At 45.7% G+C, this 27,969-nt stretch overlaps 2 long non-coding RNA genes across 2 annotated transcripts; one reads left to right on the top strand and one right to left on the bottom strand.

Annotated features, from left to right (window-relative positions):
- Positions 1-59: 59 nt before the first annotated feature.
- On the bottom strand, positions 60-20,240 carry LOC117062671. The gene is made up of 4 exons (XR_004428491.1): positions 19,943-20,240; positions 19,576-19,739; positions 8,831-9,037; positions 60-529 (listed from the first exon to the last, which is right to left on the bottom strand). It is a non-coding gene; the product is annotated as an uncharacterized LOC117062671 (long non-coding RNA).
- LOC117062672 lies at positions 7,051-25,685 on the top strand. Its single transcript, XR_004428492.1, has 3 exons — positions 7,051-7,329; positions 13,745-13,826; positions 25,575-25,685. It is a non-coding gene; the product is annotated as an uncharacterized LOC117062672 (long non-coding RNA).
- Positions 25,686-27,969: the final 2,284 nt, after the last annotated feature.

Genomic DNA, 27,969 nt, shown 5'->3' with positions numbered 1-27,969 from the left:
GCCTGCTGCCAGGAGATGGGGCCTGGGTGCCTGGGATGGAGAAGGCTGCCGCAGGACAGATTTTGCAACTAGGTTTTACCATTGTGTGAGCAGTGTTTGAGGTATTTGTGGTTGACATGTTGACATTTAAAAGTACCAAGCAGGCTCTCCCAGTTCCATCTACTTCATGGCCTTGGGTTGACCCTGTATTCACCCTCTAGACAGGGGCCAAGTCACCTTCTTCAGCTGCCAGCCCCTATGGTCCCTGGAGAGTCTCCTTTCTTACCCGAAGCTCAAATCCATGTCCACTTGCTTCTGGTCAAAAGCTCAAGCACTGCCATGCCCATGACCCAGACTCTAGTGCAGACCAAGGAAATTCTGCCTCTTCACTCTCTCCTTGCTGCCAGCAGTAGGAGGCACCTGTCGCCCATCCATTATCTCCCATCTCCATCCTGAGTGATACTTGGTCTCACTGCAAGGCCCAAGCCCACCCACACTCTGAAGAACATAAAGGTCCATGGCGTTGCTTCCATCTCTTCTTCCTGCTGATCTACATGACATGGAAGAGAAAAGAAGAGATAGGAAATGAATAGCTGGTCACACAGGTGATCTCAAAAAGTCAGATGTGGCTCTCCTCGCCATAGCTAAGGAAACCTGCATCTCACCACAGCCAAGAAACAGGCTTGCCCAGAAACTGGCCAGCCCAATCAAAGAACGGTTTAAACAAAATGAAAGGACAGGGAGAAAAATGCCTCCAGGGCCAGACGTGGTGGCTCACGCCTGTAATCCCAGCACTTTGGGAAACTGAGACAGGAGGATTGCGTGAGCCCAGGAGTTCGTGACCAGCCATGGAAACACAGTAAGACCCTGTCTCTGCAAAAAAAAAAAAAAAAATTAACCAAGCATGGTGTCATGCACCTATAGTCCCAGCTACTGGGGAGGCTGAGGTTAGGAGAATCACTTGAGCCTGGGAGTTTGAGGCCGCAGTGAGTCATGGTTGCGCCACCGGACTTCAACCTGGGCAACAGAGTAAAACCCTGTCTCAAAAAACTAAATATGTAAAAAGAAAAATGCCTCCAGGAAATTGTAAACCTGGCTAATAGAATAAGAATACAAAAAGAACACGTGAGATGCTGAACCCCTAAGACCTGAAAATTGGTACTGGTGTAGGAAGAGCCCCAGCTCTTCAATAGGGCCAGATGGAACCTCTCTGGGGAAGTTACCCTCGCCCACCTAAGCCAAACCCTGCCCTCCAGGCCTTGCAGAGCCACTGCCTTATATGGACTTTGGACCCTGAAATCACCCCTTTCCCAATAAAGCATGCTGTTTTTTACATTCACCTGAGCCCCCTCAGGGTTTGGCAGCTCTGCAGTTAAGCATCCCTGGCCATGCCCGCTTTCCCTTTTCTGGACTCTTCTTGGCCACAGGACTCCTCTTTGATACTCAGCCCCAATCCTCAGCTTTCAAATCTCTAGCCCAACCCTCACTTTTCTGGCTCAAGGATGACAACTGACTTCAGTCTCATGACGATGGCCCAAGGAAGAGGATGTTCATCAACTCTCAGTGAACATGATAGAGAAGCTCAGACGTCTACATGCCAACACGCACATGGTAGACAAAGTCGAGTTGAAGTTTGAGTCTGTATCTGATGTCTGGTAGGTTAGGACTCACTCATGTTCTAAATTATGGCACATGCATTTATTGAGAGCCTACTACATGCAAGACATGGTGGGGAGAGAGTAAAAAGTCCCTGCCATCCAGAAAACTCACAGTCCAGTTGAGAAGACAAGTCAGCATAGAGAGATGTCTCAGAGAGAGAGAAAAATGGAGTCCTGGCAGAAGCCTAGGAGAGAGGCTCCACCTGGGTGGACTGGGAGGGAGTTAGGGAAGGAGCCAGACATGAAAAGAGAACGTAACTTGAGCAAAGGCAGGTGTTGGGAAGTCACAGCTATGTATAAAGAAAAGCAAATGGCACATTTGAGAGGAACATATGCTAACTGAAGGGATACGGGGAGAGATGCAATAAGAAAGGCGGGCTTTGGCACAGTCACAAAAGGCCTTGAGTACCTAAGGACTTTGGCCTCTATTCAGTGAGGAAGATTCTTCTGGAAGCTATGGGGTATCAAGAGTGTGAGATGCTGCTAATAGGTGGAGGAAGGAGCAGAAAGGGCTGATGGATGTGGAGTTAGGAGGTCACTGGTGACTAAACACATTTCCTCCCTGACTCATGACTGCCTCTTTCAGAAAGGTGGTTCCTGGCATTGGGGGCATTGAAGATGCACAGCAGGGTTATACCAAGGTTGAACCAAGTCTCTTCCTGTTTCCCAGGAAAGAATGGGAAGGGCTTATAAAATTCATCTGCATCCCTATGTATTCTCTTTCTCCTTCCCTTAAGAAGTGGGCCTTAGGGTGGCAAGACATGGGCCGTGTAAGCCTTCTACCTGGGAGGCTCCTTTGCCTTTAAAGGGCGCCATTGGGCCAAGGGGACAGGAGACAACAAGCTGGCTCCTTATGGCCGACTCTGGCTCTCAACTGCATTGGTAAGGGGGAAATGGGTCCATACTGGTTTCCATATTGCCTAGCTTGGCATACTGCGTTTCCCACCCAGAGACTGGAGACAGAGATGCCTTGATCAGGAATCAAGACAAGGAATTCATCAGCAATGTGCCCTGTGTCACCTCTCAGGAATCTAAGCGTGGCAGGAGGCAGCTGGACGAGATACAAGGCCAGCCAAGAGAAGGGAGAACTCCAATGGTGACCTTCAGGTTTCAGGGCGATGAGAGGGAGAGGGAAGAAGCAAGGAATGAGTATTTGCCAAGCTCCTGCTCAGTGTTAGGCACTACACCTAGCCCAGTACCCAATGCCTGGTGCGTAGGAGGGGCTCAACACATACTCATTGAAGGAAGCATCTTTCTCCTTCTAAGCCTCACAACAACCCTGGGAACTAGATTAGAATTAGGAAACGCATTTTTAAAAGAGTCATTCCCAGAGTCACACAATGAATGGTAGAAGCAGCCAGGCATGGTGGCTCATGCCTGTAATCCCAGCACTTGGGAGGCCAAGGTGAGTGGATCACCGGAGGTCAGGAGTTCGAGACCAGCCTGGCCAAGATGGTGAAACCTCATTTCTACAAAAAATACAAAAATTAGCTGGGCATGGTGGCAGGTGCCTGTAATCCCAGCTCCTTGGGAGGCTGAGTTAGGAGAATCACTTGAACCCAAGAGGCGGAGGTTGCAGTGAGCCAAGATCGTGCCATTGCACTCTAGCTTGGGCAACAGAGCAAGACTTCATCTCAACAACAACAACAACAACAACAAAAAGAATAAATGGTACAAGCAGGATTCCCGTCTCGGTCTGCCTTTCTCCAAGCTCTGTTCTCTTCTGTTTCTCACCAGATTGCAAGTAGCTCAGCCGCAGGTTTGTGATGTGGCAACAGATGAGGTAGCAGATGGGTCTGGCCAATGTCACTCTTCTAGGAAGCTTGCTGGGGAACTGAAGGAGGTGGTTCACAGCGGGCTTCCCTTCAGCTTGCACCAGCAGCCCCTGGGGAGCTTTCTACAAGGCAGATTCTTGAGCTCCACTCCAGACTCATGGAAGAAGCCTGGGTTCCACAGGTAGCGGGAACTGGTGGACATGACTGCGAGCAGTTGAGAGCAGGCAGCGTAAGAGCCCCAGATCATAGAGCAAGGAGGAGGCTGTCACAGGATAAAGATGTGGAGTTTCCTTTAGTGGTGGTGGTAAGGGGACACCGCTAAGGGGAAACAGAAATGCGTGCAACATGAAACTCTAGAAAGGAGCTGGTTTTGTAATAAAGAGATGAGAACTAGCAGTACAACTGAATATAATGGTGGGTGTGTGTAAGGGCAAAGTAATTCACAACTTCAATTAACACAGTAACTGTCAATGAGGGAAGCCAATGGGGGAGGTAACTATTCACAATGGGAGTCCCAGGCATTGGGGAACACCAGGGACAGAGTGTGTGGGTGTTGTCACACTTTCAGAGGACGGTATTAACATATCTCAGGCTCTGCCCTCATCTACTATGTCGTACTCCCTCTTTTTTGTTTTGTTGTTGTTGTGTTTTTTTGAGACAGGGTGTTGCTCTGTCACCCAGGCTTGTCCAGTGGCACAATCTTGTCTCACAGCAACTTCCACCTCCCAGATTCAAGTGATTCTTATGCCTCAGCCTCCCGAGTAGCTGGGACTACAGGCACATGCCACCACTCCCAGCTAATCTTTTCTATTTTTTTTTTTTTTTTTTTTTTTTTTTTTTTTTTTTTGAGGCGGAGTCTCGCTCTGTCGCCTGGACTGGAGTACAGTGGCCGGATCTCAGCTCACTGCAAGCTCCGCCTCTCGGGTTCCCGCCATTCTCCTGCCTCAGCCTCCTGAGTAGCTGGGACTACAGGCGCCCGCCACCTCGCCCGGCTAGTTTTTTGTATTTTTAGTAGAGACGGGGTTTCACCGTGTTAGCCAGGATGGTCTCGATCTCTGACCTCGTGATCCGCCCGTCTCGGCCTCCCAAAGTGCTGGGATTACAGGCTTGAGCCACCGCGCCCGGCCATCTTTTCTATTTTTTATTTTGTAGACATGGGGTCTCACTATGTTGCCCAGGCTGGTCTTGAACTCCTGGGCTTAAGTGATCCTCCTGCCTTGGCCTCCCAAAGTGCAAGGATTGTAGGTTTGAGCCACTGTGCCGGACCTGTTCTCACCCTAAAAGCAGATGTGTATGAAAATAATGCAGACGATCAGATAGAAGCCTGGGAAAGGCGTGCCCAGGGAGCCTGACTTTGGCAGTGGACCTGAAGCAAATGCCTCTCTGGGGGATGGGCATCCCTGACCAGCAGACCCAGATATTTCGGGTCCATTGGCAGGTATATTCCCATAGGGAAGATGGATGCATCTGACGATCAAGCTTAATACCTTTAGATAAACCTGCTGATTCCCTTTGTTCTTTTCCCTGGTTCACCACGATCTTCTGGTTATATTTTAGCTTATCTGTGAGGCTGGCAAATCAGCCAATTTGAACATTTCAGTCCTCTATGTACTTACATTTCTTTTTTTTTTTTTTTTTTTTTGAGACGGAGTCTGGCTCTGTCACCCAGGCTGGAGTGCAGTGACCGGATCTCAGCTCACTGTAAACTCCGCCTCCCAGGTTTACGCCATTCTCCTGCCTCAGCCTCCCGAGTAGCTGGGACTACAGGCGCCTGCCACCTCGCCCGGCTAGTTTTTTGTATTTTTTTTTTTTTAGTAAAGACGGGGTTTCACCGTGTTAGCCAGGATGGTCTCGATCTCCTGACCTCGTGATCCGCCCGTCTCGGCCTCCCAAGTACTTACATTTCTAACTGTAACTGGGCACTCTCGAAACATCCATTTCTTGTGAAGCTGTTTCGCATGATATATCCCCAAGAGCATAGTCACATCTGTCCGTTGCTGACTTTACTGAGGCCTACCCCCTGAGGATGTCCTGCCTTTCAAATATTCAACTCTATTTCCTCTATTTCCTGTTCCTCTCTCTGTAGAGAAGCAATAATTGCAAAAAGGGATCTTGAGATATGAGTGTAATTCAGCTCAAAGCAAATCATATGAGGGATTCCTTACTTGCCTTATGATGTAAACTCTTCAAAAAGTAGAAGAAGCAAAGGAAGGTAGTCTTTTTTTTTCTTTTGGAGATGGAGTCTTGCTCTGTTGCCCAGGCTGGAGTGCAGTGGCATGGTCTCAGCTCATTGCAACCTCCATCCCCAGATTCAAGGGATTCTCCTGCCTCAGCCTCTCAAGTGGCTGGGATTACAGGTGCACGCCACCACGCCCAGCTAATTTTTGTATTTTTAGAAGAGACAGGGTTTCACCATGTTGGTCAGGCTGGTCTTGAATTCCTGACCTCAGGTGATCCAACCGCCTTGGCCTCCCAAAGTGCTGGGATTACAGGTGTGAGCCACCGCCCCCAGCCTACAATTCTTTTCTTTTTAAAGTAGAAATATAAAAGTATTTAGCATACCAAGAAAGGAAACACAGGTAAAATGGACTCGGTAGCAGGAATTTCCCTGTAGTTGTGTTAATGCCGAGCTTCTATTTTGCTTCATCCCATTGGACAAACATTAGGGTAGTTTGGGAAGGAAGTTGAATGGCAGAGTGGGTAACCATCTGTTCATCTGATTAACTGGGTTCATTCTACTGGGTCATTTCATTTTTCTTTTCTTTTCTTTTCTTTTTGTTTTTGGAGACAGAGTCACTCTGTTGCCCAGGCTGGAGTGCAGTAGAATGATCTTGGCTCACTGCAACCTCCACATCTCGGGTCCAAGTGATTCTCCTGCCTCAACCTCCAAGTAGCTGAGATTATAGGTGAAAGCCATCACATCTGGCTAATGTTTGCATTTTTAGTAGCGATGGGGTTTCACCATGTTGGCCAGGCTGGTCTGTACCTCCTGACCTCAGGTCGTCTGCCCACCTCGGCCTCCCAAAGTGCTGGGATTGCAGGTGTGAGCCACTGTGCCTGACTCATTTCACTTTCTTCTTCCCCAAATATCTTGCTCCAAAACGACAACATCATTTCTGACCAACAGGTCATTAAAAATACTTCTTCCCTAAAACTATTCTGCAGTCTTCTTCCAAGTGCCTTGTTATACAACCAAAACACCAGACACTGCCAGGCACTCATTGTAAACTCTTACCTCAAGTTATCAATTCTTCAAGATAAAATGGACAGTGAGATATGCTGCATGTTCTGCCTACTGAGAGGATGTCCTTTCTCTCATGTCCTTTAGAACTAACCCGAGTGGGGTTGTTAGTAGATACGGCTGGTAAGGTGCTCCACATGAGACCACAGATGTGGGCTGAGGAAGGGACAGCAATGTGGCAGGAGCTGGTGTACTAGATGTGTGAACAAATTCTCTTTTATTGTGCCTCCAGGACCTACTTGAACCTGTTCTCACTGCTTTCTAGTAAGCTGCTAACCACACCCAACTTTATGGCACTGTGGCTCAGACATTACCAAATTCACGACGGATAACTCAAGATCTCACTGTGACCAATGTTCCACAGGCAACATTCTGTCTTTTCTAAGGCTCAGTAGCAGGCCAAGAGTATCTCTTACAAAGGGAACAGCAACTTACTGAAGAGGTCAGGGATTGATGCAAAACAAGAAAGGTCTCCACGGTGATTCTCTTCATCAGGCTTGCCACAAGCTACATGCTGCAACCCAGTTTGCCACTGATAACTCAAGCACCATTTAGATCCACTCGGTTGTTAAGGTTAAGTGGCCAAATCACACATGCTGCAACCTGGCCCCTGCTGAAAACTGGGAAGCCTTTCAAGTCACTTGGTAAAGGGATTGGAGACGCACACCAAACTGTGGTATGTGTTACCTGGACAGTCTAAAAGGCCGGGCTGGGTGCGGTGGCTCACACCTGCAATCCCGAAACTTTGGGAGGCCAAGGCAGTGGATCATTTCAGGTCAGGAGTTCAAGACCAGCCTGGTCAACAAAGGGAAACCCCATCTCTACTAAAAATACAAAATTAGCTGAGTGGTAGTGGCACGTGCCTGTAATGCCAGCTAATCGGGAGGCTGAGGCAGGAGAATTGCTTGAGCCTGGGAGGTGGGGGTTGCAGTGAGCCGAGATGGTGCCACTTCACTCCAGTCTGGGCAAGATAATTCAAAAATAAATAAATAATAAATAAATAAATAGGGCGGGACTCCATGACTCATGCCAGTAATCCCAGCTCTTTGGCAGGCCAAGACAGGAGGATTGCTTGAGCCCAGTTCGAGATCAGTCTGGGCAACATGGTGAAACCCTGTCTCTACAAAAAATACAAAAGTTAGCCAGACATGGTGGCACGTGCCTGTGGTTCCAGCTATTTGGGAGGTGAGGTGGGAGAATTGCCTGAGCCTGGGAGGTTGAGGCTACAGTGAGCTGAGATCACACCACGGCCCTGCAGACTGGGTGACAGAGGGAGACCTTGTCTCAGGAAAGGGAAAAAAAAAGTCTAAAAAGGCCAGCAAAGCTTGTGCCTCTTTATTTTATTTATTTATTTATTTATTTATTTATTTGGAGACTGAGTTTTGCTCTGTTGCCCAGGCGGGAGTGCTGTGGCATGATCTTGGCTGCAACCTCTGCTTTCTGGGTCAAAGCAATTCTCCCTGCCTCAGCCTCCCGAGTAGCTGGGATTACAGTCATGTGCCACCATGCCCGACTACATTTATTTTGTATTTCTAGTAGAGACAGGGTTTTACTATGTTGGTCAGACTGGTCTCAAACTCCTGACCCCAGGTAATCCACTCACCTCGGCCTCCCAAAGTGATAGGATTATGGACGTGAACCACTGCACCTGGCCACTAGTGCCTCTTTCTTAGTGATGAGAGTAAAAGGTGCTCAACCTAGTCTTCATTTCGTATGGGCTATTCTGATGGGAGTTAGACCCCCTACCAACCTCTAGAAACGTCACTGAGGTGACAGACTCCTGCGTTGTCTTTTTTTTTTTTTTTTTTTTTGAGATGGAGTCTTGCTCTGTCACCAGGCTGGAGTGCAGTGGCATGATCTTGGCTCACTGCAACCTCTGCCTCCCAGGTTCAAGTGATTCTCCGGCCTCAGCCTCCTGAGTAGCTGGGATTACAGGCATCTGCCACCACGCCCAGCTGATCTTTGCATTTTTAATAGAGACAGGGTTTCACCTTGTTGGCCAGGCTGGTCTTGAACTCTTGACCTCAGGTGATCCACCTGCCTCAGCCTCCCAAAGTGCTGGGATTATAGGCATGAGCCATAGCGCCCAGCCAACTCCTGCATCTTCTTAGAATCTCTCTCCTTCCCATCCTCCTTCCCATACTCTGGCATGTGTTTTATCAAGGTACTTTGGGTACCTGCAGCTTCCAGGTCTTCAGATCCTATCATCGTGGCGTTATCAGTATTGTAGACTAGCATGATGTCCAATGGGATAAAAAGACAATCAGTGTCCTGTGAATTTCACTGTTGTCCAGAGACAGATGGTAATGCGGAGGAAGATGGCGTGTTGCTCTAGCATTTCTCTTCCAGGTGGAAACAACCCTTTTCCTGGTGTTTTCTAATTCCTGGGATAGAAAACAAAGGCATTAGGGACCATTGCAGTCTTCCAGGTGCCACTGCTATATTAGGAGACCCCAACTGGAACAGCAGATACAAGAGCACTGAGGACCCATGTGATTTTTCAAGATCCAGCCAGTTTCTGTACTAAACTAAATCGTTAATGGAAATGTAATATAACTGCACCTTGTGCCTAACGAGATCCTGGTGGTGATTTCCCTGGGGATGTAGGGTTTTGCCTGATTCTGGATGGGTAAGGGGAAGTGCAGATACTTCCAAATGACCCTGTTTACATAGAGGCCTTATTCCACAGGTCAGGAGGCCATTTCTGTGATTCTGAGGATGTCTAACGGCTAATCACTTGTTTTAGTACTGAGGACCTATGATCAAAAAGCCTTGAAGGGGCTGGGCATGCTGGTTCACGCCTGTAATCCCAGCACTTTGGGAGACTGAGGTGGGTGGAGTGCTTGAGCCCAGGAGCTTGAGACTGCCTGGGCAATAGGCCAAAGCCCCGTCTCCACCAAAAAAAAATAGGAAAATTAGCCAGGCATGGTGGCTTGAGCCTGTAGTCCCAGCTACTCTCTGGAGGCTGAGGTAAGAGGATTGCTTGAGCCTGGGAGGTGGAAGCTGCAGTGAGCCATGACTGTGCCACTGCACTCTAGCCTGGGCAACATGGCAAGATCCTGTCTCAAAAACCAACCAACCAACCAACCAACCAAAAAAAAACCCCAAAACAAAAGACAAAAACAAAGAGTTTTGAAGGTCTGAAGCTTCTTATCATCACGCTGGCCTTGCTGCCTAAGATGAAAGTCACGTCCCCACACCACTGGCAGTTAAGTGCCACCATGTGGCTTCTGCTGACCCAGGATCTATCCATTGCCGTTAAAATACGGGAAGCCACGGCAGCTGCAGCTTCTCCCATAGGCACTCCTGGCCTACTTAGACAGTCACTAAAGCGCTCTCAAAGACGTGGGTATTTTCTTCACTGGCTTTCTGGGCAACCTTGGGGACATAAAAAGAGGACATAGGAATGCCCTCCAGTATTTCTATCTTCCAGCATTTCTGAATTCCTTCCTCAACATGACAACACTTTGCACCTCCACTTCATTTGGCATTGTCCTTCATGGTGACTAGGTTTCAGGCAACCAACCAAGAAAATATTTAGAAACATTTCCGGCTGGGTGCGGTGGCTCAAGCCTGTAATCCCAGCACTTTGGGAGGCCGAGGCGGGCGGATCACAAGGTCAGGAGATCGAGACCATCCTGGCTAACACGGTGAAACCCCGTCTCTACTAAAAAATACAAAAATCTAGCCGGGTGAGGTGGCGGGCGCCTGTAGTCCCAGCTACTCGGGAGGCTGAGGCAGGAGAATGGCGTGAACCCGGGAGGCGGAGCTTGCAGTGAGCTGAGATCTGGCCAGTGCACTCCAGCTTGGGTGACAGAGCGAGACTCCGTCTCAAAAAAAAAAAAAAAAAAAAAGAAACATTTCCAGCTACTTGAGTCAATCTGCTAAATCTGAATTTCTAGAAAGTATATCTGCATTGATAAATTCAGCCAGAATCAAAAAAATTTTTTTTTCCTCCTCAGAAAATCCATTCCTGGCCGGGCACGGTGGCTCAAGCCTGTAATCCCAGCACTTTGGGAGGCCGAGACGGGCGGATCACGAGGTCAGGAGATCGAGACCATCCTGGCTAACACGGTGAAACCCCATCTCTACTAAAGATACAAAAAAAAATTAGCCGGGTGAGGTGGCGGGCGCCTGTAGTCCCAGCTACTCGGGAGGCTGAGGCAGGAGAATGGCCTAAACCCGGGAGGCAGAGCTTGCAGTGAGCTGAGATCCGGCCACAGCACTCCAGCCTGGGCGACAGAGCGAGACTCCGTCTCAAAAAAAAAAAAAAAAAAAAAGAAAATCCATTCCTATGTATGTTCCTCCACATTACTGTAAATTAGCAAATCTTGGGGTGTATGCGTGTGTGTGTGTTGTGTGTGTGTGCGTGCGTGTGTCTTGTCCAGTGTGTGCTAATCATTAACTTTATAATTGGCCCTCCTGGACATGCTGGTACCTAATTCTAGTTATATGTTTGGAAATAATGAGGAGTGAGGGGAGTAGAACAGGAAAGTAATTGGCTTCCTTTTACATGATAACTCTCTTAGGTGCGTCTTTATGTAAAGCAATGATAGCCTCATTATACATAGGTGCAGGCTCTGTTTTGGCTGGTGATGAAGGCTTAGTGAGGCTTGAGGGTACAGAGTTCCCTGGGTTTTTCAAATATCCCCATATTTTCTCATTCCAGTTCTTCGGCGGCAAAGTGGTCCTGATCAATGCTCTTTCACATACGGGTCCTAGTGAGGCTAAAAATTCAACTGACTTTGTAATTTGGTAATTCCTGGAGTTTGGCTTTCAGTTACCTCTGTCCTATGGTTGTGATAAATGAGATCCTTTTTAGTATGGTCTTAGAAAGTGCCTGTGTGTCAATCTGTGTTACGATCTGAGAATTTAAGGAGCTGAGCTTGTCATCTGTTTTTGTTGAAGCGGACTAGAGCCAAGAAAAGAAGTGAACACCACTCTTGAGTCCTTGAATTTCTTTTGACTTTCCTATAGTTTGCAGGGGCAAATAATTGCTAATAAGTAGTGATCTGGAAAATATTTATCTTTTAATTTTTTTCTGCCACTATACAGTATTAAGCACATATTATCCCTACATACTAACGGAATTTTTACTGCTCTCAGTCCTAAGTAACTAGGTAGACAGCTCATATTCCCTCCCTCATCCATTTCTCCAGGGTTCTGTCATCTGCAACCATCTCCTTGTAGCAATTTCTCTGTACCAGTCAAGGTTCTTCGTCCAGATATCAGAAACTGACTCTTGCTAACTTCTGCAGAAAAGAAATTTGTGGAATGGTGTAAGGCAGTTCACAGAATCAAGGGGAAGTCCACAACACCAAGATCAAAACCCAGCCAGAGGCCGGGTGCAGAGGCTCACGCCTGTAATCCCAGCACTTTGGGAGGCCAAGGCGGGCAGATCACCTGAGATCAAGAGTTCAAGACCAGCCTGATCAACGTGGTGAAACCAGTCTCTACTAAAAATACAAAAATTAGCTGGGTGTGGTGGCGGGGGCCTATAATTCCACCTACTTGGGAGGCTGAGGCAGGAAAATCACTCGAACCCAGGGGGTGGAGGTTGCAGTGAGCCAAGATCACACCATTGTACTCTAGCCTAGGCAACAGAGTGAAACTCTTTCTCAAAAACAAAACAAAACAAAAAAAATCCATCCAGAGACAAAGAGAGGTTGGGCAGCCAAATTCTATCAAGGTCCTGCCACCAGAACAGCGCCACCATGGCTGGAACTGCCACCAGTGGCTACTTGGTGCTTCCACTCCCGGGCATCACTGGCAAAGGGTGCCCACTCCCACACATGCCTACGCTCACTCCTCTACCACTGCAGCGGAAATCTCCCACCTTCTGTGTCTTTACATCGTTCCCCCCGTATTCAAAATCCTGATTCACTGAGCCTAGATCACATGCTCTCGTGCTAGAGGGCAGGAGAGAGAATTTCTACCCCTTTGGTTTTCACGGTGGAGCCCTTATCTGGATTCCCCCAGATAAGAAGGGCGTTTAGATGCTAGGCAGTCCCACTTTTCCCAGAAAAAATCGAGTACAGTCCTCAAACTAAAAAGATTTAAGGCAAATATTGCAAAAAGAGGATTAAAGTCTCCGGTAGATGAAGTAATTTATCTAAAGTAGTTATTTTAATAAATAAAAACCTCATGTCTAGACACATTTATTTATAAGATGCTAAGGGGACTTGGGAAAGGGATTGTAAAGTATCAATAAGCTTTAAAATTTCACAAGAAACTGGAAAGGAGTTGCAATTGAGTAGGAAAATAGTGGGTTCTGCTAATCACCACCTTGGTGTTGAATATTGACAATTAATAGGATCACCTGGTGAAACAGGGTTGTTTGTTGTGAACACCCAGAAAATAATTAAGTCAATACTTGGAGCCACAATTAATTTATTAAGGACAAATCATGGTAACTGTCTTTATTTCCTTTTTGATTTGACTAATAGATTTGTAGACTACTGGTAGACAACAAACAAATGTTATAGGACTGTGTCTTCATAAAGTTAAAAATATTCTTGTTTGTATTTAGTATAAAAATAAAATGGGTAACTTCAGAAAAGGTAGAGATTTCTACTGAAATGAACCCAATAATGAAATTATCTCTACTTCCTTCTCACTAAAAAACACTAAAATTATATGAAAGGAATAAGAAAGATAAAAATCCGCAGATAAAGAGATTAGGAGAGGAAGACAGGACCAGCAATGACAATGCATTTTTGGAAGGTAGAAAATAAATGGATGAGTGGTAACTGACTTGGCAGAACAGGGAAAGCTGGAAGCAAATGACTCCAAAAGGAGATGCCAATGAAGGAAGACAATTTGGGCAACAGAACACCAGGAAGTCTCAGGAATCTGAAGCACTGAGGACCTCAAAAGCAAGGAGTGGAGTTGAAAACAGGAGAATTGGGTACAAACCCTGCCCCTGTATATTTCTGGTAATCATTTTACTGGGTTGCTTTTAAATAGAAACTGACAGCCAAAAATCATCAGACATTTGGGAAAAGCTTCTAACATGAAAGACAGGACAACACACAAAACCAACATTAAGATTTGTAGGAAATAATAAGTGAACACCTTTAATATCACTACAGAGAGAAGAGGAGACACTCCATTCTCAAAAGATGACTTCTACTTTACACTGCGTTCGTAGAGCCCTGGGAGTTTATTGTACAGGTAAGAATTAGCCAAATGGACAGACCACTCACGTGCAAGAGCACTCTGGTTTCTTCTTGCTTTTCTGTTTGGGTTTTTTGTTTGTATGTTTTTGTTTTGTTTTGTTTGTTTTCTCAAGACAGAGTCTTACTCTGTCACCCAGGCTAGAGTGGCATGGTCTTGGCTCACTGCAACCTCTGCCTCCCGGGTTCAACCAATTCCACTGCCTCAGCCTGCTGAGTAGCTGGGATTACAGGTGCGCGCCACCACACCCAGCTAATTTTTGTCTTTTTAGTAGCAACGGGGCTTCAGCATGTTGGCCAAGCTGGTCTCGAACTCCTGACCTCGTGATCTGCCCACCTTGACCTCCCAAAGGGCTAGGATTACAGGTGTGAGCCACCGCGCCTGGCCTGTATGATTGTTTTTCGAGTCAGGGTCTCACTTTGTCACCCAGGCTGGAGTGCAATGGCATGATCTTGGCTCAGTGCAACCTCTGCCTCCCAGGCTCAAGCGATTCTCCTACCTCATTCTCCGGAGTAACTGGGACTACAGGCATGTGCCATCACACCTGGCTAATTTTGTTTGTGTGTATTTTTTTTTTTTTTTGGTAGATATGAGATCTCACTGTGTTGCCCAGGCAATCCGCCTGCCTCAGTCTCAAGCAATCCACCTGCCTCAGTCCCCCAAAATGCTGGGGATTACAGATGTGAGCCATTGCCACTCAGCCTGCACTCTGTTTTATATACTGGGATTTTAAAATCAGTTCTAAAATATTTTAAGGGACTTGACAGAACCAATTAAAATTTGTTATCGTAAGCAACAGAAACTAACACTGGACAATTTAAGCAAAATGTCATTCATTGGGAGTTATGGGGAGTTCACCACATCAAAGGGAGAGAGAGAAAATCAGAATCAGAAAGAGCAGGAGCCGGGGCAGCTCTGGGCTTCTGGCAGCAGGAATTCATAGCCAGTTGGATCACGGCACAATTGCTGTGACACATCAGTTCCAATTTTTCTTAGTTCCTAAAGTCCTTGAAGAGACAGTTCTAGTTCAATGTCCTAGCTTGGGTCAGGTATCCTCCCTCCGGTTAGGGAAGCAAGAGTTGCTTTATTAGACAGTTTCACTAAAAGGAACCCAGTGGGAAAGGGAAATTCCCTTCACCCGAAGACAGTCAGAGTGATACTACCAGAAGAGGGAAGGAAAACTAGGGAGGAGCTAAACCCCAAATAGCCACAACTATCTATGGTTAAAAACAAGTTTAGGCCACAGGAATGTGCAGAATTTTAAATTTTTTGTAATGCAAAAGCTGTCCACTGAAAATATGTACAAACATGGATGCAATCCATCTCTTCTTGTTGGACATTAAGGTTGCTTTCTGTTTTTTGCTGTTATAAACAAACACCCTTAGAGCCCATATTTTGCAGACATCTTTAAGAAATGGTAATTTGGGACGTTTGTCATGACATCCTTACAGACGGAGATGAGGAATTGCAGGCTGAAAGACTGCATGTGAAGAATGTTGCTGGACTACTGACTGCTGTTGACTTGAAGAGCTTTGCTAGAGTTATGCTGATTTTGCCCTTGGCCTCCTGTTCAGCAACTTTATGGATGAGTCAGGCCGGGTGCAGTCGTTTACACCTGTAATCCCAGCACTTTGGGAGGCCAAAGTGGGTAGATCATTTGAGGTCAGGAATTCAAGACCAGCCTGGCCAACATCGTAAAACCCCATCTCTACTAAAAATACAAAAATTAGCCGGGCTTGGTGGTGGGTGCCTGTAATCCCAGGTACTTGGGAGGCTGAGGCAGGAGAAGCACTTGAACCCAGGAGGCAGAGGTTCCAGTGAGCCGAGATCACACCACTGCACTCCAGCCTGGGCCACAAAGAGAGACTCCATCTTAAGAAATAAAACTAAAATATTTTTTAAAATTGATTACCCAGATACAGGAAGGGTAAGTGCTATTTGGACAGAGATTCACACTAAAAGGTCTGAGAGGTTTATTAAATGCAAGGGTGATATGACTCCACAGTATGATATGGCTACTTAGAAAAAAAAAGCCAGTATAATTTTAGGCTGCACTAAAAGAAGTAAAATTTGTAGATCTAGGACAGTGCTAGCACCCTGTACCTTTTGCCCCGGTCAGATAAAACAGTTTTGGGTTTAATTTTGACCAGTTACACTTAAAAAAAAAAATTAACAAACGAGTGCATATAGAGAAAGGTATCTGGAAGCTATAATGATAATATACTGAGTGCTTACTATGTGCCAGGGACCATGCTGAAAACACTGTAAAAACACCTATGAAGGGCCAGGTGCAGCACTTTGGGAGGCCAAGTAATCCCAGCACTTTGTAATTCCAGCACTTTGGGAGGCCAAGGTGGGCGGATCAACTGGTGTCAGGAATTCAAGACCAGCCTGGCCAATAAGGAGAAATCCTGTCTCTACTGAAAATACAAAAATTAGCTGGGTGTGGTGGCGCATGCCTGTAATCCCAGCTACTCAGGAGGCTGAGGCAGGAGAATCTCTTGAATCCAGGAGGCAGAGATTGCAGTGAGCCAAGATCACGCCGCTGCACTCCAGCCAGGGCGACAGATCAACACTTTGTCAAAAACAAACAAACACAAAAAGGAACAAAAACTATGAACAAAAACTATGAAGTAAGCATTATTTATTTTATGCCAATTTTACAGATAGAGAACTTGAGTCATGGGAAGCTAAATCACTTGCTAAGGTATAAGTAAGAAAGCTGGGATTTGAACCCTGGAGCCCAGTCCTACCGACTACACGGTCAACCACCACACAACATTGCTTGTCTGAGTATTACGAAGCCAAACAGGTGACCTCACCACCTAAGTGTGATTTGAGGGACTCTGAAAGGATCCCCTACAGAGAAATACCTCACTGGCTAGCTGGACCATACAAATAGGACAATTATGCATTTGGCTTTATATAGTTCATTCATATCTAGATGCCTAATACTCTCCTAATTGAAAGTCAGTACAGGCGTGGCGGCTCACGCCTGTAATCCCAGCACTTTGGGAGGCTGAGGCAGGTGGATTACCTGAGGTCAAGAGTTCGAGACCAGCCTGGTCAACATGGTGAAACGCCCTCTCTACCAAAAATACAAAAATTAGGTGGGCGTGGTGGCACACATCTGTAATTCCAGCTACTCGGGAGGCTAACGCAGGAGAATTGCTTGAACCTGGGAAGCAGAGGTTACAGTGAGCCAAGATCGTGCCACTGCACTCCAGCCTGAGTGACAGACTGAGATTCAGTCTCAAAAAAAAAAAAAAAAGTCAGCTGAGAAAACATTTTTATAACAGAGATTTTGATAAAAATTGCCCCAGGGTCTAGACAGTGGGATTCATTCATTCAACAACTATATATTGAGTTTGACAATGTCCTTGGTATAGTGCTAGACCCTGATAATATAATGATGAAAAAGACTGTTTTCTTTGCCCTGGCAGAGTTCTCCAGTGGAGGGTTGAAAATAATTAAGGAAGCAATAGCAGTAAGTTTGGGAAGTGAATAAGGAAAGAAGGGGAATTACGGAATCAGATGGGAGGGAAATCTTCCCCAGTCTAGCAGGGTGGGAGTTTAGGGGGTAGAGGTGCATTTCCTTCAAAAGTGAAGGCCAAATGGAAACTTGAAGTTGAATCAGAGTTTGCCCAGAGAAGGGAATGGAGAGGAAGGGGAGGGTCCGGGGGCATATGTTCAAAATTCTAGATACGTGAGATGAGAGGATATGGCTGGCTCTAGGGGCAAAGCGTATCTTGACACGAAGTGTGCAATATGGACCAGGGAAAGGTGAGTCCCTGGCAGGAGGTAGGACTTACCCAGAAGAGCCTCGAAAGCAATTTTACAGAGGCCATTACAGATGCTCCTTGACTTATGAAAGGGTTGCATTCTGATAAACTCATTGTAAATTGTGAATATCATTAAGTTGAAAATGCATTTAGTACTCCTAACATCGGAACACTTACAGTAGCCTACAGTTAGGCAAAACCATTTAACACAAAGCCGACTTTACAATAAAGTGTTGAATGTCTCATGTAATTTATCAAATATTGCACTGAAAGTAAAAACCAGAATCGCTCACCGTTCTTCCCAGAATCTCATCATACCACATTTTGCCAGGAGGAAAAGATCAAAATTCAAAGAACGGTTTCTACTGAATGTGTAGAGGAATGGAATGTGTAATACAATGGAATGTATATCACTTTTGCACCATCGTAAAGTTGAAAAGTCCTAAGTCCAACCATTGTAAGTCAAGGATTGCTTATAAGGTTTTAAGCAGGGAGGTAACATGATCTGGTGTTTTAAATTCAAATTTATGCACTGTTTACAGTTTCAAGGAGCAAATTGTGGCCAGTGGCTCCTGCCTATAATCCCAGCACTCTGGGAGGCTAAGGCGGCAGATCACTTGAGTCTGTGAGTTTGAGACCAGCCTGGCCAACATGGTGAAATCCCATCTCTACTAAAAATACAAAAATTAGCCTCTGCTGGAGGGTGGGGGCCGGGGGTGAGTGTTGGAGATGGGTGGGGGGTATGTGGGTGGGCTGTGGGTTGATGCAGGAGAATCACTTGAACCCAGGAGGCAAAGGTTGCAGTGAGCTGAGATTGCACCACTGCCCTCCAGCCTGGGTGACAGAGTAAGACTCCATCTCATTAAAATAAAAAAAAATAAAAGAGGCAAATTGTTTCATATCCTTACTTCCTCCCCACAGCCAGCCACTTTCAAATACTTCAGCTTTTCAGTTTCAGGTATCTCAAACGTGGTTTTCCAGTTTCCTCATTATCCATCCACTCCTGCCATGGAGGATGAGCACTGGCCCCTTACTGCCTCTGTCCTGTTCTCACTTGCTATCCCCTTCTCTTCCCATGCTGGTCTATAGAACTATAGTCAGTCCCACATCCTCCGGGGCCTATTCACAGTGGAGCCGTGTCATGCATTGGAATCACGTTTCCTATACAGCATTCTGTCTAGAGTTAATGACTGTTGTTTTATTGGTTGTCCACTTTTTTGTGTGCTATCACAAATTTGAGTCCCCTCTAGTTGTGTAAAGCTCCTCTCAATGTGTGTTTGGTTTGTTTTGAGACAGGGTCTCACTCTGTCGCCCAGGCTGGAGTGCGGTGGTGCAATCACAACTTACTGGAGCCTCGACCTCCTGGGTTCAAGTAGTTCTCCTACCTTAGCCTCTTGAGTAGCTGGGACCACAGGCATGCACGCCCATGCCTGGCTAATTTTTTTAAATGTTTAGTAGAGGCCGGGTATGGTGGCTCATGCCTGTAATTCCAGCACTTTGGGAGGCCAAGGCAGGGTAATCACTTGAGGTCAGGAGTTTGAGACCAGCCTGGCCAACATGGTGAAACCCCGTCTCTACTAAAAATACAAAAAAATTAGCCGGGCACGGTGGTGCGAACCTGTAGTTCCAGCTGCTCAGGAGGCTGAGGCAGGAGAATCACTTGAAACCAGGAGGCAGAGGTTGCAGTGAGTGGAGATCACACCACTGCACTCCAGGCTGGGTGACAAAGAGAGACTCTGTCTCATAAAAATAAAATAAAATAAAATAAAATAAAATAAAATGTTTTGTAGAGATGGAATCTCACTATATTGCCCAAGTTGATCTTGAACTCCTCCCACTTTGGCCTCCCAAAGTGTTGGGATTACAGGTGTGAACCACCACTTCCAGGTCTCTCAATGTCTTCAGACACCTCAGGCATTCTATCAGTTTCCTCTTGTGGAGGAATCTCTCCTGAACCTGCTCACCTGCTCCAGTCTGGACCGGCAGCTGTGATCTTGGCATCTTCCTTGCCCGTCATGCTCTCTCATGCGTTGAATTCTCGTTTCCTGAGTCCCGCATCCCAATGGGAATGGACTTTCCAAGGAATTGTGTGCACACCACTGCGCAGCAACTGGGATTGTTTTTGGCACTTCATATATGGATAGATGGACAGATACTGTTACTAATTATGTGTTTATCCTAACATGTATTAGAAAACATAGAACTAGATATCAAACTTATTGTTTCCCACATGGTATTATTTAAGATGAATTAGATACTTGTTTTGAAAAGAAAGTTGATTTAAAATATTTAGCACATTATATACTGGTGGCATTGTACTTAGAGACTTACCAGTAGGAAGCTGGGCTAGAAGATTGCCGGGTACATAGCACTGCCTGGGATTAGCCCTGCCGGTAACAACAGACCCTCTCCTTCCTTTTACCCTCTCCTCTTCAGCCCTTTCTTTACACCATGTTTGCTGCACTCTTTTCCTTCTTTGTCTCGTTTTTGAATTATCACACTCTGCCTACACACGAACAGCTTTCTCTCACCGTCTCCTCAATAGTGGCTTTTGCAGTCTTCTGTGTAATAGGAGTTTCAGAGATCCTAGTGGCATTTTCTTTTCTTTCTTTTCTTTTTTGAGACAGAGTCTCACTCTGTTGCCCAGGCTAGAGTGCAGTAGCGTAATCTTGGCTCACTGCAACCTTTGCCTTCCAGGTTCAAGCAATTCTCCTGCCTCAGCCTCCCAAGTAGCTGGGATTACATTACAGGCATGCACCACCACACCTGACCAATTTTTGTATTTTTTAGTGGAGACAGGGTTTCACCATGTTGGTCAGACTGGTCTCGAATTCCTGGCCTCAAGTGATCCTCTGGCCTTGGCCTCCCAAAGTGCTGGGATTACAGGCGTGAGCCACCGCACCTGGCCAAATCATGATGAATTCTCATCCTGGTCATGTTACTTACACTTTGGTGGAATTTAGAACAGGGAGCTCGTTCCAGTAACAATAGCCTACTGTATTCCAACTGCGCACAGCTAAGCAGAATGGCCTGAGCCTGCAAACGTGGCTCAGCAGCCATGTTGATCATCCAGCCATCTCACCTCCATCTTCCAGCCAGGACTGTAGATGAGAGGCCGCTGCACAAGCATAGCAAGTGTAGCCCAACAGATACCTAGAGAGATAAGCAGCATGCACACATGCACAGACGTGCACATGCACAAACAACCCCCGCCCCAAATGCTCATACTCGAGATGACCATGAAGATAACCTTCAGTTATCTTGCACCTCTTGCCTCAAGCCAGGAAAGCGTGTGATGCATTCAGGCCCAAGATAATGGAAGAAAGATAACCGTGTGATCACAGCGGCCCAGAGCAAGCATGTTTAAGTCAATGAGACACGCGGTCCTTGCCTTCGCTGTGACCCATGGGCAGCTCTGGGAATAACCAGTCTGGCCCTAACCACACAGTTGAAAGGACGGCCAGAGATTTAATTCTGAGATATTACAATTATTATTTTGGAACAACGAATAAAGTGGAAAAGGATACTGATAGCAGTGTCCCTGGAGACTGACAACTCAGCTCTTGCCACACTCCCACAAAGGAGGTCATTTCCTAGGATATCCCAAGCCCCATTTCAACCATAAGCCAAGGCTATTTTCTTTTGCTGAGACCAGAGGGTTCAGGTACTAGGTTTTTGCATTGGTGATGTGGGAGTTTCCAGGGGCTGCAGAAATTCTTGGAAAAGAGTCCATGCGTGAGTCCTGTTACACTCCCTTTATAACATCTAAAACTACATCATACAAAAATAATGCAATGAAACCAAGTTTAAAGAAAAGGGCACAGGCTAGATGCGGTGGCTCACGCCTGTAATCCCAGCACTTTGGAGGCCAAGGCAGGTGGATCACGAGGTCAGGAGTTCAAGGCCAACCTGGCCAAGATGGTGAAACCCCATCTCTACAAAAAAATACAAAAAGAATTAGGTGGGCATGATGGTGAGTACATGTAATCCCAGCTACTCCAGAGGCTGAGGCAAATAATTGCTTGAACCCTGGAGGTGGAGGTTGCAGTGAGCCAAGATCATGCAACTGCACTCCAGCCTGGGCCACAGAACAAGATTGCATCTCAAAAAAAAAAAAAAAAAAAAGCTTAGATTCCTAAATAAATCTAGATTTAATAAAAATGTATATGGTTAATCCTTAGCTTCTTCTACTTGGCAAATAGCCAGGGTGTAAAAGAATAAGAATAGACAATTTTATACACAGGAAAATAGAAGCCATAACCTAAACCATTCATAGAAATTAGACAAACACAAACAGCTTAGCGGTTCTGTTATCTGCCTTTTATTATTACACACGAGCAAAGTGTATAATAATAAAAGTCAGCATCAATGGGACTCAAAGAATTCAAAAGGAAAAAGAATATTTTGCACAATGATGCATTCATAATATTACTTATGATGTTGCAAATAATTCAAAGACAACCCCAAAAGCTCTCACAATAAAATAATTGTGTAAACAATGATATACCAATACAACGAGATGCTATGCAGTCATTAAAAATAATAAGTGTGGCCAGGCACAGTGGCTCACGCCTGTAATCCCAGTACTTTGGGAGGCCGAGGCAGGCGGATCACGAGGTCAGGAACTCAAGACCATCCTGACTAACACGGTGAAACCCCATCTGTACTAAAAATACAAAAAAAAAAAAAAAAATTAGCCAGGTGTGGTGGTGGGTGCTGTAGTCCCAGCTACTCGGGAGGCTGAGGTAGGAGAATGGTGTGAACCCGGGAGGAGGAGCTTGCAGTGAGCCAAGATCATGCCACTGCACTCCTGCCTGGGCGATAGAGTAAGACTCCGTCTCAATTAATAATAATAATAATAATAATAATAATAAGTGTGATGGTCACTGAAATGTGTGTATATGGAAAGAATGCAGAGAGACAGAGAGTATGTAGGCAATGTTTTCAGTTGAATGCCTCCAAGCTAATGAGGGTTAAAAGTGATTTCAGAGAGATGCACCTAGTTTATGGGATTTCCTTTCCTGTAAAGTTAAGTGTGTAATAAAAATGTAAGTGTATATAGACATATATCATATAAAAGAGGTGGTGGAGAGTAATTTCTTCTTTCTCCTTGCTTCCCATGAGAGCCATGAGGATGAATTAAGTGGTTTGAAATTTCGGATCAAAATATGAGATGCTAGCATGAGCAAATGGTTTAGGTTCTTCCTTGGAGACATTTAAGAATATCCATCTGTCGAGTGTTAGGATGTTTTTGAATTAATATAATGACATTAGAAAAAGCTCTTCATTAGTGCTGGTTTTGATTTTAAAAGGACTCTAGGATGCATTCCCCCCATGATGTCTGTCTGTCTGTCCCTCCACTTAGACACACATATACCCATTACATTAAAATTAGCCTTTGCTATTTGGCATTAGTAACAAAGGAAGAGAAAAAATTCCCAAAGTAGTTACCATGCCTCACTCAACACCCATCCGGTTTAATTCATTTTTGTTGCTCTCCCCACTTGCCTCTCCCCTACAAACTACTCACCGCATACACACCCTCCAAATGCCACCACCACCCAGATGTATTTCTATGGATCCACCATTAACAATGTAGTATCATAAACTAAGACATTGTACTGTATTTCTTCCCTTCGTTTTTTCTGTGTCCTGGTATTTCCTCGGTAGTATTGATGATGTAACAGGCCAGCCTTACATCAAAACAAGAGAAGGTGGGGAAAGAGTTGCCCAGTTATTTGGAAAATTCTCTCTCTCTCTCTTTTTTTTCTAATTGCGGTCTCGCCTTGTCACCCAGGCTAGAGTGCAGTGACGTGATCACAGCTCACTGTGATCCTCAACCTCCTGGGCTCAAGTGATACTCCCATCTCATCTCAGCCTCCTGAGTAGCTGGGACCACAGGCACCACCACTACACCTGGCTAATTTTTAACATTGTAGAGACGGGGTCTGGACATGTTGCCCAGGCTGGTCTCAAACTCCTGGGCTCAAGTGATCCTCCCACCTTGGCCTCCCAAAGTGCTGGGATTACAGGCATGAGCCACCATGCCCAGCCTGGAAAATGTCCTGTCTTGTCTTGTCTTTTCTCTTTTCTTTTCTTTTCTTCCCTCCCTCCCTCCTGCCTTCCTTTCCTCCTTCCTTCCTTCCCTCTTTCTTTCTTGCTTTCTCTCTTTCTTTATCTCTTTCTCTTTCTTTATCTCTCTCTCTTTCTGTCTTTCTTTCTTTTTACAGAGTCTTGCTCTGTTGTCCAAGCTGGAGTACAGTGGTGTGATCTTGGCTCACTGCAACCTCTGCCTCCTAGCTTCAAGCAATTCTCATGGCTCAGCCACCTGAGTAGCTGGAATTACAGGCACTTGCCACCACACCTGGCCAATTTTTGTACTTTTAGTAGAGATGGGTTTTTGCCATGTTGACTAGGCTGGTCTTGAACTCCTGTCCTCAAGTGATCTGCCCACCTTGGCCTCCTGAAATGCTGGGATTACAGGCGTGAGCCACCATGCCTGGCCTGGCCTGGAAAATTTCTTATATGAAAATATTGAACATTTTAACTATATAGAAAAAGATATGATAAAGAAACACATTTTAACATTACATTTATTGGGTATATAATGTCATATATGTGGAGAGCTGTTTCATATATGGAGGGCTGTTAAAATGAGATGCCATGATGACATTCCAAGCTTATAAAATTCTGAAAAAGAAATTATAGAATGGGAGTCTGTCCCATTCCCTCCCAAGAGTGTGCAACATATATTATTAAATGAAAAAAAATACAAAATTATGTATATGATAAGAGATGAACTATGCAACGAACACACACACACACACACACACACACACACACACCATTCGGAAAAACATTTAATAGTGGCTATCAGGCCAGGCGCGGTGGCTCAAGCCTGTAATCCCAGCACTTTGGGAGGCCGAGACGGGCGGATCATGAGGTCAGGAGATCGAGACCATCCTGGCTAATATGGTGAAACCCCGTCTCTACTAAAAAATACAAAAAACTAGCCGGGTGAGGTGGCGGGTGCCTGTAGTCCCAGCTACTCGGGAGGCTGAGGCAGGAGAATGGCGTAAACCCGGGAGGCGGAGCTTGCAGTGAGCTGAGATCTGGCCACTGCACTCCAGCCTGGGCGACAGAGCCAGACTGTCTCAAAAAAAAAAAAAAAAAAAATAGTGGCTATCGGCAAATTGGAATTGTGAGTAACTTAAATTTTCTTTTACAAGGCCAGGCACTATAGCTCATGCCTGTAATCCCAGCACGTTGGGAGGCCAAGGCAGGCAGATCACCTGAGATCAGGAGTTCGAGACCAGCCTGGCCAACATGGCGAAACCCCATCTCTACTGAAAATACATACACACACAAAAATTAGCCAGATGTGTTGGTGTGCACCTGTAGTCCCTGCTACTTGGAAGGCTGAGACAGGAGAATCACTGGAACCCGGGAGGCAGAGGTTGCAGTGAGCTGAGACTGTGCCACTGAACTCCAGCCTGGGCAACAGAGTGAGATTCCGTCTCAAAAAAAAAAAAAAAAAGTTTTATTTTACAGAGTTTCCCGAATGTCATAAATTTTCAACCGTAAGTATGTGTTAGCTTCATAACAAAGAGAAAGTCAGATGTGTTATTAATAGAAAGCAACATCCAAGAGTCCAGGAAGAAACCTCATCACTAAATCTAGGGCAGACAGAATGAGGAACTGGCAACTATTACAGCTCGCCGTAAAGCACAGCGTTCAGTGAGGACCTGGTTTAGTCAAGGACAGGCTCTCATCAGAGGGTGGCCAACAGGGTTGGAGAAATAAATCAAGACGGCGAGAATGAAATGGCAGACGCGACAACATCTCATTAACAGCTCAGATGACTCAGTAACGTCAATAAGGAAGGGTGACTACAACTGTGTTCTTGTGAAAGATTGAACAGGGCCTCGGGGAAGGTCTGCTCCAATCTTCTCATTTTTCACAGGAGGAGCCCCGGAAGAGCTTACTTCACTCACAGCAGCTCAGTGGTAGAGCCAGGATCAGAACTCCAACATCCTGATTCCGGATTCATTGCTGTTCACAGCGCTCTGCTTGGTGAGGTAAGGTAAGCATTGTTGATTTCTGGTGATTTTTGTCACTGTTTGCATTAGGAAAGTATGTCATATTATCTATGTCCAGGACTGGAACCCCTGACTGGGCTTGTTTCCCTAACTTCACGCTAGCTGAATCCCCAAACATTATTCCACATCAGGACAGATTCCTAATATTCCTGTATTTCTCTTAATTCCAACCTTCTTCCCTACAGTGAACTGAACCGAATGTTTATGTCCCTCTAAAATCATACATAATTTTTATTTTTATTTTTTTGAGACCGAGTTTCACTCTTGTTCCCCATGCTGGAGTGCAATGGTGTGATCTTGGCTCACCACTAACCTCCACCTCTTGATTTCAAGCGATTCTTGTGCCTCAGCCTCCCGAGTGGCTGGGATTACAGCCATGCACCACCATGCCTGGCTAATTTTTGTATTTTTAGTAGAGACAGGGTTTCACCATGTTGGCCAGGCTGGTCTCGAACTCCTGACCTCAAGTGACCTGCCTGCCTTGGCCACCCAAAGTGCTGGGATTACAAGCATGAGCCACCATGCCCGGCCTTTTTTTTCTTTCTTTTTTTTATAGAGTCTCTCTCTGTCGCCCAGACTGGAGTGCAGTGGCGCGATCTCAGCTCACAGCCACCTCTGCCACCTGGGTTCAAGGGATTCTCGCACCTCAGCCACCTGAGTAGCTGGGACCACAGGCACCCGACACCATGCCTGGCTAATTTTTATATTTTTAGGACAGACAGGATTACACTCTGTTGGCCAGGCTGGTCTTGAACTCCTGACCTCAAGTGATCCACCTGCCTCAGCCTCCCAAAGTGCTGGGATTACAGGCTTGAGCCACCATGCCTGGCCTCATATATGAAATTCTAACCCCCAGTGCGACACTGTTAGGAGGTGGGGCCTTTGGGAGGTAATTAGGTTATGAGAGTGGAGCCCTCATAAATGGGATTAGTGCCTTATAAAAGAGACTCCAGGCTGGGCCAAGAGCAGTGGTGTTTACACCTAATTGATAACAACTAGTTACAGACTTCTTTGTTCCTTTTCCACTCCCACTGCTTCACTTGACTAGCCTTAAAAACCAAAAAAAAAAGAGAGAAAGCAGGCTGGGTGTGGGGGCTCAAGCCTGTAATCTCAGCACTTTGGGAAGCCAAGGTGGGCAGACTGCTTGAGCCCAGGAGTTTGAGACCAGCCTGGGCAACATAGTGAGACCCCATCTCTACAGAAAATACAAAAATTAGCCAGGCATGGTGGAGCGCACCTGTATTCCCAGCTACTCGGGAAGTGGGAGGATTGCTTGAGCCCGGGAAGTTAAGGGTACAGCAAACCAGGATCACGCCACTGCACTCCATTCAGCCTGGACAAGAGAGTGAGACCCTCTCTCAAAAAAAGAAAAAAGAGAGAGAGAGGGACCCCAGAGAGCTCTCTAGCCCTCTTTCTGCCATGTGAGGATACAACCAAAAGTCAGCAGTCTGCAACCCTGAGGACAATCCTCACCACCCAATAGTGCTGGCGCTCTGATCTCAGACTTCCAACATCCGGGACGGTGAGAAGCACATTTCTGTCGTTTATAAGTACCCAGGCTGGGGTACTTTGTTACAGCAGCCCAGGACAGTCCCCAAAACCACTGCTACTGTCTTGGGTCAAACTGTCATTAATTCTCTCCTTCTCCTCCTTCTGCTTCTTATTTTCATTCCTTTTCATGGTGTTTAAACTACCAAAAAAAAAAACCAAAAACCCTGGAAGAATCATATAAGAATTCCCAGGATCCTTCACGTAAACAGAAACATTGTTAACATTTTGCCACATTTGTAAGAACACCCATAGCTGTCATATATATGATAGCTTCCATATATCATATATATGCAAAAACATCCATATGTCATGTAGGTACATAATAACACGCATATTTTCCTGAGTCATTTGGACGTAGATTGGCAACATCATAACACTTCACCCCTCAATTCTGCAGCATCACGTAAGCATAAAGTCATTCTCCTACATAAGCATGATATCATTATCACACCTAAGAAAACCAATACCTCATATTTAGTTCAAACTCAACTGTCCCCAGTGTCTTTCATGCTGTTTTTATCGTTTTTTGTTTTGAGACAGTGTTGGGATTACAGGGGTGAGCCACTGTGCCCAGCCAACTTTCAGGCTGCTTTAAGTGTCCGACCAAGGATCTCATCAGGGGTTACATATTTTATGTGGTTGTTGCATCTCCTTCTTTTGATTTAGAACATTCTCCTCCTATTTTGTTTTTATTTTTGTTTTTTATGA

Source organism: Trachypithecus francoisi, unplaced genomic scaffold (genome assembly GCF_009764315.1).
Source record: "Trachypithecus francoisi isolate TF-2019V2 unplaced genomic scaffold, Tfra_2.0 Lachesis_group17, whole genome shotgun sequence".
Taxonomy (NCBI): Eukaryota; Metazoa; Chordata; class Mammalia; order Primates; family Cercopithecidae; genus Trachypithecus; species Trachypithecus francoisi.
This window is presented reverse-complemented; position numbering and strand designations above follow the sequence as displayed.